The sequence below is a fragment of the Parasteatoda tepidariorum genome, chromosome 1, assembly GCF_043381705.1.
Source record: "Parasteatoda tepidariorum isolate YZ-2023 chromosome 1, CAS_Ptep_4.0, whole genome shotgun sequence".
Classification (NCBI taxonomy): Eukaryota; Metazoa; Arthropoda; class Arachnida; order Araneae; family Theridiidae; genus Parasteatoda; species Parasteatoda tepidariorum.
This window is the reverse complement of record NC_092204.1, coordinates 13,223,641-13,238,636: the sequence shown is the minus strand read 5'-3', so window position 1 is coordinate 13,238,636 and position 14,996 is coordinate 13,223,641. Positions and strand designations below refer to the sequence as shown.

At 30.1% G+C, this 14,996-nt stretch overlaps 1 protein-coding gene across 1 annotated transcript in view; it reads right to left on the bottom strand.

Moving 5' to 3' along the window:
• LOC107447296 (probable G-protein coupled receptor No18) overlaps positions 1 to 14,996 on the bottom strand; it is a 67,005-nt gene that overhangs the window by 51,517 nt on the left and 492 nt on the right. The window lies entirely within an intron of this gene.

Sequence of the window (14,996 nt, the reverse complement as noted above, 5' to 3'; positions counted from 1 at the left end):
TCTAAATGCTTAAAGGTCTGTTATGTGTCATACTGTTTTCAACTTGAATATCCTACACAGCACAATAATCTAGCTGTTTTCTCGGTTGTTAGTTAATCAATGATCCGTTAATGATTTAAGAATCTTTACTTTACTCTTAAGATCAGAGAAATGAGGTGGCACATTTCCATGTAAAAAAGGTGCCTCATCTTCCTGAGATCTGATTCCAGATCTCCAGACGATAAATGTCTAATGAAGAACGTCTTCAGTGACTCTCTGCGCGAGGAACTTAAAAATCGCAATTCCAATAAACCATGGCTTGAACAGATTCCCAGTGCCCACCAGTGGCTTAAGATGAAATCTGTCGCCATGCTGCTTCTGATATATGGACACGATTACCTGAATAAACATCTATGTCACATTAACGAGGTTCATGATCACTTTTGTATCTTGTTTTGTACCTTGTGTGGTTTTGTACCTACTTAGATGATGCTCTGCTCTTCTTCGGACATAGCTATTGGACTGCTTGCTTTCATTTATAGATTTATTGTTATCTTTTTGACATTCAATTGTCTTTTAATATGCTATTGGGAATGAATAAAAATCTTATGCTAGAAAAATATTCAGCTGTAATTTAATAATAGTAATTTAATAGCTTAATTTAGTAATAGTAAAAATTAACGAAAAAATAGCACGTGTCACCATCTGTTTCACATATATAAACATAAACACATCATCATTATTTTGTCAGGTAACACTAATATGTCCAGATAAACTAATTATATAATTTATTTTTAAAAATAGTGAAGCCTTTGTTCATTGAACAAATGACAATTCTTTGACATTTTAATGCAAAATTTCATTTAAACCAAAATTATTATACTTATAACAAATGTAAAAGTTATTAGTATTCTAAATTTCGCCGCTAATGACTTTGCTTCGAGCTAAAATTTGTCTTGATGAAATAAATGCAGTGATTAAGCGGCTAAAATGAAATAGTTCTCTTTCTAATGAAGTTGTTGATGATGATTCTTTGCTAAGTAAAATATCTTCTCTCCAAAACTTTGCAAATTCTTAGAATTTCGAAATATTTCAAATGCTTTCTACGAGAAAATGAACCGCCATTTATCATGAAAATAGTTGACATGATTTTCAAGTTATTTAAAGCACTCAGTAAACAATTTCTTAGTTTCAATTCACCGTTCGAAGTTTCACGAAACATAAAGTAATAAGCTTAAAAGCAAACTAAAAATTTCTTACTGAAACAGTATGCATCTTTAAAAAATTTAACAAAAATAATTAATGAGTTTAGGTCGAAAAAAGATTCACATGCTCATAGCCTCAATGTTTTAGAACTATCTTCAAGTTTTGTAATTATTGGTTCGTGAAAACCTTTAAGAACTATAATCAATTAAAACTATTTTAATTAAAGTCTAGAAGTATAGAATAGATTTAAAAAAATTAAAGTTTCTAGTCAACCATTTAATTAGCTTAAAATTTAATTTTCCAGTTAGCAAGATTAAATACATTTAACGAGTTAAGTATTGTCCAGATGTAATTTCAAACAAAGCAAAATAGAAAAGAAAAATAAAATAGCAAAAACTCAATCGAATTAACGGTTTTTTGACTCGACAGCATTTACAGCATAGAAAGTAATCCAGTAATGCCAAATGATCCGCTTTCTTCAAATGTTTTAATAAATTGGTGGTGAATTAAATAGTTTAACTTATAGAATAAGGAAAATTATTCCTACTCTTTATAAGATAACCACGAGAAATGTACGAGATGAACACAATAAAGTTGCATTTCATATGATATTTCGAATTTTTAATATGTGGTGGTGAGAAATTTACTTAAAATGGAAAATTCTGACCAAAAAATACCTTGAATTTTGCTATCATTCAAAAATATTTTTTTACAAAGTGAGCAGGATGGCACATCTCGTAATTTAATACATTACCTCAAATTACTATTAAATTGATTTATTGATAAAAATAATTAACTGCCAACACAGCAAAAAAAATTCTAGTTCTTTTTACAGACTATCTTTTTATAACTGACGGTTAAAGCTGTTTTGTTCACAGATTAGTTTTTCTTTTTTCTGTATTTCATCCTAATCAAAAACGGATTAAAATTGACAATTAAAATTCGAAATTTTGCCATGCAACCTTTACCTTTCTACGTTTCTTCAAATAATTTTGCTCTCATTTTTTGACAATTAGTTTAAGATTTTGAACATCGTATGAATAAAACTGCGATTCAATTTTATAGGAAAATTGATACTCTACCTGATTATTACATTTAAAAAGTTTGGTAAGTCAGTTAACATTTTTATATGGGTGGGCCAATACAGTTTAAACCGTTTTTACACTTAACTACTTTTTTCAATAAGTAAGACTTTTAAGATAAAAACTGTTTTAAAATTTTTTGTTTCATAATGAGGCACAGGTGTTATGGTAGTTCAGAGGACAGAGCGCTCACCCACAAATGAAGTGATCCAGGTCTGAATCACAGCGTCAATTGGTTGTACGAATTCTGGTCTCAGAATTTCACCGACCACATTGCTGACATAGTTACAAGATTTTTTTGTTAAAATAATAGAGTTTGTTAAAATAACTGTTCTGGCACACCAAAATAGGTGTCTGTTTCGAAATAACAGTATTTTCACTAAAATAAACGGTCTTCTACTAGCACAGCAGCTGAAAGTTTTTTTCTATTCATTTGATAGATTTTTTTTACAGTGTAATTATAGTTTAAAAGAATCTGCATATTGCAAATTAAGAATGCAAAAATGTTGAAATAGAGTAAGAATAAATATTTTCATTTAATAAAATACATTTAAAAACAAACTGACAGCCATATCTAATTAAAATTATAACTACAATCAGATTCTCAAAGTATAGAATTAATTAAAAATGTCACGAGCAAAATTTCTAGTCAACCGTTTATCCAGCTCAAAATCTTAACTTTTTATTTAGCAAGGTTTAAAACGCTAATCAAATTGATTTTCCGCCAAATGTTATGTCTGAAACTAATAACAAAGCAAAACAGAAAAGAATTTTTACAACAATTCACTCAAATATAATGTTTTCTGACACCTAAAATTTAAAAATTAATAAACTTGCCAAAGAAAGTAGTTATTTTTTAAAAAAAAACTGCTCTGTTACTCATTTGTAATAAGTTGATTTTATGATAACACATTTTCTACTAATTAGAATGATTAGAACAAAACCATAATGATAAAACTATGATATTAAAAAATATTGACAGTTGCATTTTAATAAAACATTGTAAGAAATACATGCTTATTTTAGTTAACAAAATGTGTTAGAATTAGATTTTAAAAACATGGAATTGTTTTGGAAAAGAATTGAAAAATCAAGATCAGTCAAACATTTAACCAGTTCAAAATCTTAACTTTTCAGTTAGCAAGCTTTGTACCGTTAGACGCATTGATCTTCTGGCTGATGTTATTTCAAGCAGCAGAAACGAAACAAGGAAGAAAAGAAGCTTTCTAACAACTCAATTAAATTTAAGAGTTTCTGACTCCGCAGAATAATCTTTGGAAGATTAGAAACCTGCCAAAGAAAGAAATAATTTTAAGCGGAAATGTTTAACTTCCAAAGTAATTACCACGTCTACCAACAAAACTAAATCTTCTTGAGGAACTTTTCTTTTTTTTGTCTTTTTTTTTATTTTTGCTCTGACGGATTCGGGTGCAAATACAGGCTAGCAGCAGAACGTCATTAATTTACCTCTCTAAAAACTCCAGATCGTTAAATGTCGTTCGCAAAACAAGTTGAGACATGTTTTCAATGACTCAAGTACGGGATATATAATTTTATGACTTAACTTTTCACGTTTCAACATGCTCTTGCGTCAACGAAGTAATGAGTTCAGAAAAATGAGTATTCACTTAATAGATGTTGCGAAGAAGAAAAGATATATATTTTTTCTTCAGAAAGAAATTCTTGTTCCCTCCAACTTGTGATATTTGTATCTCCAGTTATTAAAAGTTTAATACTTAAATACATTTTATTACTTCTAGGAAACAGTTTGCAGATTAAAATCCGTCAAAGTTTTGGATTTTTTTAGCAATAAAATCCAAGTGCATCCCTTTTATCAAACGATGAACTCTAAGCGAAAATGCTTAAAATACTGTATGCTTTACTCTAATGTATATCATACTCGAATTCGTGCCTTATTTGAAGGTATTAAGTTAGCCTTACTCGAATCCTCAGGAGTGACGAATTAGCAAGATCTTACTTGAATCCTTAGGAGTGACAAATTAGCAAGGGAGTTACTCGAGTATCCCTTGCAAATTTAAGCTAAATGTTTTTTTTTATTTTTAATAAAATTAGGGTTTTGGGTTATTATCTGTTTAAAAAAAATTGTCTACTTCGTATTGTTTGCGAAAATATAAATTATCGAAAATGTAAGATTGGGCAAAATTATTTGTAAAGAATCGCAGTTATTCCCCTACATGCACAATAAATAATGAGGATGGAACTAATAGCATTAGTGAATTATTGCATCAGTTTATGAACCATTAGCCTTAAACGTATTTTCTACGTAGCATTGAAAAGCATGCAAATTATATTGTAATGTATAGAAATTGAATGAAACATCTATAAATCAATAGTTTCGCAGAATATGCTGCTTGTCTTTAGAACTTCATTAAAAAAAAAGGAAGAAAAAAAGCGTACACACAGAGTTAGACTAAAATCTATAAGTATCGAATGAGTCAGAGAATCCCACTCGAATTGTGAAATTATTCGAACGGATCCTCAAAAAAGTTTCAGGGAGGGGAGAGTGCAGCGAGCAGTGGTGGAAATCCTAGTTAAAAAAAATAAATAGCAAATGCTTTTCGTTTATGATGAACTGAGACATTCAGCATATTGGCATTTCGTGCTGTTTTCATAATAAGCATATAGGGTACTGTCTTAAGATAGTCAGAAGTTAATACTCATGAATAACAGTTACAAATTCACAACTGTTATAAAAATGACACATTATAGTGTCATTTCGGGTGACGGCAAACCTTAGCCTTAATGATTTTAACATTCAAATGTATAAATTATTTAACCTAAGCGAATAATATTAGCAAACATTTTTGTTCGACACAAGAGATATCGTTTCCTATCATTTAAGTCATTTCGAAAATTACTGATTTTGCGAATCACATAAATTATAAAAAAAAAACCAATAAATGCTAATGAAAATAAATCCTGCAAATCAATGGATAATTTCTCAGTTGTATTATTATATGTTCTCAAACAATGCATTGCAGGAGTAATTTTTCAGACATTAAAATGAAAAATTACGGACTTTTTTCATCTACTGAGCTATGGATCTTCTGTATTTTGATTTTTTGCACTATTTTCATAATTAATATAAAGAGAAGTATTTAAAGATATTATATTATATTGTCGTTGAACAGCCGACCCAATTTTGGCATTGCGACTACTAATGTTCAATTCCATAGCCTTGTAATTGTGAACCATTCCTGAAGACAGAAAAACTCCTGGATCAGTATCCCTAAAGGTATTGATTTGTTATGGGAACATAGTGAACTTTGCGACATGACAGATTTAACGTGCATCAGTCACCATTTACTACTTGGGGAGTCTTCGGCCGGTCGAACCCACGAACTCATGGACATGGGCTCAGTGCCCTACCAACCAGGACAAAATATTTAAAGATAGTCAAAACTTAACTTTCAAGAATAACTGCTAATAATTAACAGCTGTTATAAAAATGGCTTATTAAACGCTATTGCAAGTGACGGCTAAGCTTTTGTAGAATAGCTTTAATGATTTCTGGCACATAATTGCTCAACTTATTTAGCCCTAACGAATGCGAAAATTATCAACATCATAATTTCTTTTTGATATTCAATGGAGAAATCATATAAGACCTCCAAGCCTTAAGGGAATTACCATTTTTTCCGAATTAGGTAAATTATAAACAAATATTTGCTAATAAAAATAAGTCATATAAATCTATCAGTAATTTCTCAATTGCAAAATTTCATATTCCCAAGAAATGCAGTGTTTGATAAATAAATCTCAAGAAAATAATCACAATAGCTTTTCATTTACAGCACTGCGAATCTTCTTTATTTTCATATTCTTTTTTTGTTTTGGCATTTTTTGTGCCATTTTCATAATTAGCATATAGGGCACTGTTAAAAGATAGACAAAACTTAACACTCATGAATAACTGTTAAAAATTCACAACTGTTATTAAAATGGCATATATTCTAACGTTATTTCATGTAACGGCTAAATCTTTAGTAGAATAGCCTTAATGATTCTAACATTTAAATGCTTAAATTATCTAGCCCAAACGAATGGGAAAATTATTAGCATTTCGTTTTGTTCTTATTTGTCACATTCAAAAACATTCCCACTACCATAGAAATCAACGAAAGAATATTTTAAATGAATAATTCAGTTTTTAACAGCAAATATACTCTTGTGGATTTAATAATTCACCTTTGTTAAGAATAAAATCTTTTCTACAAAATGAATCGCTTCGGTGCGTGGTAAAGCGAAATCCGCTGACATAGAATTTAAATGGCTTTTTTTCCAAACAAAAATTGAATATGGAAATAATGGTTGCTTATTCAATAAATATGCAGGAAGCATCATATTATAAATATTTACATGCAATTGTGATAAAGTTTTAACAGAGGCATTTTCAAATTCCATCCTTTTTGGAAAAATGTATGGTTTGACAAAAAGAATGTCATTTTTATTTTTAAAAAAATGAATATTTATTAAAAACACTGCCAGAGTTCTTTAGCTATGAAGTAATTTACGTCGCAACTAAATAAATTTACCGATTGAATTTGAAATGCATTTTTCTTTATCTTTTACTATTTTTCTTTTATAAAAATTCAAATTTATATTTCTCATAGGAATTTGTAATTTGCATAGAATAGTAGTTATTAACATGAATACTATTGTTGTATTGTTGAAGCAAGCATAAATAGTATTCCTAACAATGAGATATGGTATAGATAGTGCATTCATTTTTTTAAATTTAAAACCTAGTAATATTATTTATCATATTGTAAAGTTATTTTACGAACGTATAAGCATTTTTTTCTCACTTTTGTACTTTTTTGTAAAAATTTGCTGTGTACTTTAATTTAGTGTCATATTTTCAGGGGAAAAACTCTAAAATTTTCTCGTTATCGTATGAGTCCGTAATACTAGAAATTTTTCTCGAAGCCAATTGCCATGACAGAAACTTATCCACGTGTAATATCGATGTCAAAGAATAAATTCCGTTTTCGTTAAAATAATTTTATGTTCCTTGATTTACAAAACCTTTACGAAGCGATAATGAGTACTAAGCAATAAGTTAAGTTGAAAAAGACAGAATATCAAAAATCTCTAAGCTATTGTGCAGAAAATAAGGCAATTACCAATAATGAAAATTATGTTGAAATTTATTATTTTTTTCAAGCTACTTTTACTTGGATTTTATATTCTAGTGCATTTATAATTCCTATAATCCAACAGATTTTTTCAGTTACTATTAGATTATTTTTTTCATAATTAAAAATACCAAAGTAAATTTTTGCTTGTAATTAGAGAACCAAAAAATATATATAAAGAGGTCACCGGTGTCCCACCTGCGTCAAAAGTTAATGAGCTCAAAAATGGAAATTAAAACTGCAGAAATATTTAACTAATTTCAACTTTTTTGGAATAACGAAAATTCATGTTTTGATATTCCGAATTTATATTCGCTTCATACAATTTAATTCAATTTTAAAAAATTGTGGCTTCTATTGCTTGCCTTTCTTACCGTTGACATGATATTGAACGCAAGTCACTTAAGTTGCACTTTTCATACTTCCAGACGCGATTAACGAGTTTCTCAAGAGAAGAGGATCTCGCACTTTCTTTGCGTCGTGGAGCATCTTTGCAATTAGAAATACTTCTTAGAGCATTAAATTTTACCTTTCAACTTTATGCCGTATTTAATAAATTGAAGGTTAATATAGCAATATTGTTGTAAGATCATTAAGCTTGCAGGAATATTAGATTTTGCTGTTCAAAAAGTCTTATGATTGGGTTTATTTCGCTTTGCAGATGGCAAAAGCATGCATGAAAAAAATGCAACTAGCGCAGATCCACAATTAGTCATTTTAGTATTTTTACACTAATATATATACATATATATGAGTCATATATATACACTTTATTCATATNAAATACTTTTATATTAATAACAACATTAAAACTCTTTCGTTTGCATAAAATGTCTTTGGGTCTTTGGTAAAGAATTGTAGAAATTCGATTTTGGGACTTCAAGACTGAAAACATACCATTGAATCATAATTAGATTTATATTTCAAAGGAGGAGTTATTTTTAGAATCTTGTCCCTCTTTCACTTCCATATTTGGAAGCATTAAATGATTATCGATGACGCGTAAAGGTACAAACTATGCAGTGACTGAGCCTTTGTACCTCCATGTCTGTGAGTATTTAATCCGGGAGTGATTGTTTTCGCATGGTCTCTTGCTAAATAACGTGCTCCATAAAAGATCTGCCGGAACCATCCGGAGTTTTATCCACACCCCCTCCCTTATGGAGTGGGGATGTGAACTGTTATAACCACCAGCCTACCTTTGAATAAACTTTGTGAGAACGTATTATGGCTTACGACTGAATTATTCAAGCTGAATACAACAATGATAACAGGGATGTAACCCTTTTTTTCACGACAGAAATAAAGTTAAAATAATTACTTCGGCTGTATACTATGCTGAAATGTCCCAAACTCATGTCTACTGTGATTTGGGGGTTTTAATGGCTGTTGGGCACATTTTTAATTGTTACTGAAATTCAATACAAAAAGAACTTTGGCAATATTGCTGAAATCTCTAAAATAGTTCAAATTAAAAATCAAAATACTTCCGCGTGAACGAAGCGGTAAACATCTGTTTGTCAGTAAAAGGCTCTGTTAATACTGTTTAAAACTATTTAAGAAGTTAGGGTTGAGGATTGAGTTGAGGAATTAGAATATTTAAAACCAGTTGTGCTGTGCGCTTGTCCTGGTCATCATTTAAACAAAATTGCTCTTTCTTTAAAGTTTAAAAACTGTTTCATATTTTTTTTAAAACTTAAAACGTATCCGAACTTTTTTGAGAAGCCCTAGAAAATACTTTATAGAGCTCTAATAACTCCAAGGAGCAGAGTTTGAGAAACTCTGTTTAGACATACGTAATTTTATTTTCTCCTTTATAGTACTGCAAACGTTTTTTTAAAGCATCTGTATTTATTATTTTTCTTTAAATGCGAAATTTCATTTCTCATAAGACGCCAAAATACCATCAACAAAACAATCAATTAATATTCTATAAGTGTTTAAAATTTCTAGCTAATTTATTTCAATCTATTCATTATTTTCGCGAGCGAAACACAAATTGAATCTTTTTAACAAATTCAATTGGTAATAATATCGGTGATAATCATTCAAGGCTTAACAACTCATAAATAAGCCTATAAAATGATCTTAAATTTACATTAAATATGCAAATAGTTTCGATTGCAATATAAGCTCCAACGAAATACAATCCTGATGCATCAACTACCTCAATAAGAACTCTTTTGAATTCTGAGATTACTTTTGGAATTGAATTGGCATTCACTTTAATACACTTTAATAGGAAAATAGGAAAAAGCCCTTACAAAGTAATTCGAAGTTCATTTAAATTCAATTCATGTGTCTGAAGATTGAGATAGATTTTTAACGTTCGTAAATCTTGTCACGTTCCCCATTAGACGCTTGCTGAGGAAATAAACTGAGAAAACTAAATTTTACAGAGAATTTTCTTTGCAATTAACGAACGGGATGTCATCATTTGATTTTATAAGATTCAATCATAGTTAATATATGGAAAATATGTACCAGCGAGTATATCATAACCATGTGTAAAGAAATTATAACTTATATATAATGATAACATAAATCACATTTTACTTCATAACCGGCGCTGAACAGACGACTAAATTATAAGTTTAAGACTGGCAATGTTCAACTTCTTAACCTTGTAATTTTTAACCCAGCCCAGAAGACGAGACAACTCCTTAATCAAGCGTTGGAACAGACTAGCCTTCGAGGACGACCTTTTTGTTGGAACTAGCCAGCATTTCATTTCATGGAAAGGAAAATTACGAAAACCTCCCACGGTTAGCCTGACGGCAAGGAGACTTTATTCCATGATCCGCTTACCACTTAGGATATTTTACGTCAGCATTGGGGTTGGTGCGACCCGTGTGCGGAATTTGTTTCCTCCAATTATTACTAGAATTCGAACCCAGTTCACCTCACTGGGAGGGGAGTGCTCTAACCCTTATTCGCTGAAGATTTTTAAAATATAAAATTTCTAAAACATTCAGTTAATACAAAATAATGTTCTATTTTCGAAAAATTGCTTCCATATTAGAGGCCAGCATCGTAAATATGCTCAGCATATACTAAATGTCTATACAGAACCAGGGCAACTACATTTAAAAAATTGAACTCTCATATTTTGACAATCTGGCAACCCTTGCACTATATATCGCTATTGTTTACTATAAATTTTTCATTATATTCAATGGAACTTCACATATCTGACAAAATTGCATTCTCCCTTTCATGTCAATATCAGTGCATTCTGGGAATTCTATAATAACTTATGTCTGATTTTAAATTCTTCTTCTCTGTGCGACAAGATGGTAAAAGAGTTAGTATTTGTCGAATCACTTATCGAGTAGTTTTTTTTCTTCTTCTCCCTCTTCATAAAATCCCTGGCTATAGCTCTCCCTCTATTACTCAAACGTTTTTCATTTATGTTGAACTGACTAAATTCAGACAAAATTAACGGACTCTATGCTAATGACGTTTCTCGTGAAAAAAAATCTATAATTCTGGTTAATAACACCAAAATGTGTGGTAAAATGTTGTATATTTAAGATGCGATTTCTCAGGAATTATTCAACCAATTTAGCTCAAATTTCGTATTTTGATTGTAAAATTAGATGCTTCAAAATGGTGCAAAAAAATGGCATATTTTATGATTAAAGCATTTTTCGACTATGATTAAAAATATAATTAAAATTTAAAAATATTTACAAAAATTTATTCTTTTGCATTGAATTGGTTTTGAATTTACATAATTGTGAGCTAAAAATTTTCAATTCGCTTAAAAATTTTTCAAGATATGTCGAGATACGCAAAAAATAAAATAAACATTGGAGGTCCAAACTGTTGATCGCTTTCCTGACCAAACTATGGGGACCACATTTCCCAGATTACCGCTACCCCTTATATTTTTGGGGGACAGAAATCCAAATCCGTTAAAAATGGTATGTTAATTCAGAGAAAGTACTTTTTCGCGTATGATTTCGTAACCTAGACTATCGTCTGCACTAATTGCTTAACATATTTTAGGTCACCCCCTCGAAACATTAAGATTGAGTGCTAGTGCGTGAAGATCATTATATCATAAGTTCCTCAGAATGATCCTTTTTTTTTGTTTTGTTTTTTGGCGTAATGTACAAAAAGCTAAAGCATTGCGAAAATCCTTCTTTAAATTAGAAAAAACCATATCTAATTTTCCGTATCACTTCACTTTTCCTGATTTTTTCCTGCCTTTTGTGAGATCCGTCAACCATTCTGCTAAATGAAACTTCGATGAATAATCATCAAACTAAAGATGATCATAGGACTCATCTGCCTAGAAAACTGTCATAAATGTAACTTCCAATGAATCATATTAAATGTTCGTGAAAATTTATAAAGTTTTAACTATTATTTAACACAAATGTTATAATTTAATTACATGCACTCAAAAAGATTTTTTTTAAATTTTAAAACGTCGCCAAACTCAGCGAAAAAAATAATATTTGGTAAAGCAATTACAAAATTGTGCTAACAGAATGTCGTAGTATTGATAATTATGTCACAAGTATAACCAAACTTTTTAACGTTTTCTATAATTTAAACAACTTTTAATGTTCAAGCTTTTTAATGTTTTGTTCTGTTGAACTTTTAACTATATTTACAGTCTAGAAAATTTGAAAATTGCAGTTTTATGACTAAATTACCAAACCCAACTCTATGTTCCAGAAATTGCAATCACAGGAAGTTTTCTTATGATACTTAATAGTGAAAATATCTATCAAAAAATATATTTAGTTTTTTTTCCAACTTTTTTTCGAAATTGATGATGTCTGTAAATACAATATAAGAATAAAAATTTTACTTACTATGCAAATTCGCTTTAAGACCTGCTTTTAAATTGAGTATTTTTTTTACATTTTAATACTGTACATATCTAGGTTAAAATAATAATAAAAATAAATGATAATTTGCTTATCATCGGAATACTTTAAGTCAAAAATTGCATTTTCGTTGATCTCTTGGACCTGCATTTTGCTTGACTTGATCAAAATGCAGAGAGTTTAACGCCAACTTGAATGAAAAATGAATTATTCATTGATTCTGTAAAAGGTATAAGTTCGTCGCCAAATGCAAAGTCATCCACACATTCCATATTATAATGTTTCATGTATATATTCAGTATGATTCTGGTTCGAATTTTATGTTGAAATGTATAAGAAAACGATGAAATATTCTGGCAAATGCACAAAACGAATTTATGGAATTACATTAAGATAACTGTTCATTTTCTAAAAGTAATAATATTTCTATTATTTAATAAAACAACATTTTATTAAATGCAAATTCAGTCATGATACGATAATGTAAATTAACTAAACAAGGCAATTTAATTTTCCCCGTAAAAAAATTTAAATGATGAATAAAAAAAAAAATTACAAAAGGAAGAAAATTGTAATTGTATTATTGCAATCACTGTTTACCCATTGGTCAGACGTTTCTTTTTCATCCTTAATCAACTTTCATAAACAAAAATTGTCATTGACTGCAAAAACTGCATCAATTTATTTGTCCTCTTATTATTGTTCGTTGGTTTTCAATTCCCGTAAAATTAAACATTTCTGAAGACGTCACAAAACTCTTTTCCTTCCTCAGTATTCATATTTATATCATATAAAATACCCACCAAGATAGTAATTATAAATAAGTAAATCACAAAATGATTATTAAAAAAAAATAAACTCACCAACTTAATGCATAACAAAATTAAAAGTTGAAAAAAGAATTTTAAAAAAATTATCAAACAGCAGCTGTCGCCATAGCAACGCATGCAATGACGACGCGTGCGCACTGTTGACTATTACTCTTGAACACATTTGAATGTCTGATAATGTCTAAATAAGGTGCGCACGCCATCAAACTCAAAACAAGACCCATTTTGCCAATGGGTAATAAAAGTATAATAATCAGGGTACTGACACTCAGAGCGCCAGTACTTTTTATTGTAAATTCAATATATTATACCTTCTATTTATTTGACGTTTAAAACGTCACAGCTTGCCATCTTAAACTATTTTAATAAAACTGTAAGTGAAACCATTATTTCTTAAATATTAATAAAACAGTCGAAGGATGTAATGAAACAGAAAGGATGTCGCGATTAGAATAGAAAATAGGAGGGAAGGGGTTTATTAAATTGTGACAGTTTGTGACAAGAAAATGTAACAAGGAGTGTGACATCACATATTTTGGTTTAAAAAAAAAAACATTTAAAATCAGCTGAATAAAAGTTTTTATTTTATCCTTTTAATACTTTTATATTTCACGTTTATTTAAAAATGATAAAAAAAATATTGTTGTCATTTAATGATGTGTTTTGTATTCAGGAAAAAAATTGATGCTGATTGAGTTTTTGTTTAGTCCTAGTTAAAAGTTTAAAAATTGAAAATATATTTTCTTGGGTATTAACACTCTAAAACAATTCATGGAGTCATTTAAAAAAATCAATTATATAAATCAAAATAATTACAAAACATTGCAGATTTCATTAAAAATTTGATTATTATCAAATTGTTGTTTATAATCGTTTATGATATGAATATTGTCATAGATTATTGAGTAAATTAATTAGATATTTTATCAAGATTTAATCTTATTTTTGTTATTATTGTTATGCTGACAATTTTCATCAAAACAAATAGTTTAAAGATATCTGAAATATAGTCTTAAACGAAGTGCTTTGTTTCTGACTTGCAATTACTATACGTTCATGTTATATATTGTGACGTAAGACAGATGTGGGGAAAGGTTAGATGAAGTGCGACGATTGATGATTTAAAAAAAAGTAGTCCGTGTGTGACGAAATATTTCGTCATAACGAGACAACGATCAAGAAGCAGCAAATGGTGCTCCAGTCGCTGCCCATAGAAAATAAATTTATGCCCCTAAAGCTAACATGCCCTTAAAAATGCAGGTAAGTCCCTATACTTTTTTTACAACGTATGTATGTATTTACCGTAAATTAACGTTATGCTCGTAAAAATTCTCATTGATTTTTTTTTTTTTTTTTGAGGCTCAGAAGATTTGTAGGTTAGCTGTATAACGAGGTGAAATAGTGCGGTGCTGCCATCTGTCCAATAAAGAGCGAGAGTTGAGNACCCAGAAGACAAGGGATCTCCTGGATTACGCCTAGACAAAATATAGGTGTCATTGATTTTTTTTTTTTTTTTGAGGCTCAGAAGATTTGTAGGTTAGCTGTATAACGAGGTGAAATAGTGCGGTGCTGCCATCTGTCCAATAAAGAGCGAGAGTTGAGCGTTCGTGGTCACCACAATGTAGAGAAATTGGAACATAATTGTTCTTTGGCGCTGTCTGGGATTGAACCCGTGACATTTCAGTCCATTGCCTGATGCTGCAACCACCACGCAAGGGATTGAGTTAGAAAATTTTACAATTACCGTAAATTAAGGGCCGGGATAGCCTGGTCGGTACGGCGCTGGGCCCATATCCAAGAGGTCGTGGGTTCGATCCTCGCCGGCCGAAGACTCCCCGTGTAGTAAATGGTGACTGATGCACGTTAAATCTGTCGAGTCTCAAAGTCCTCCATGTT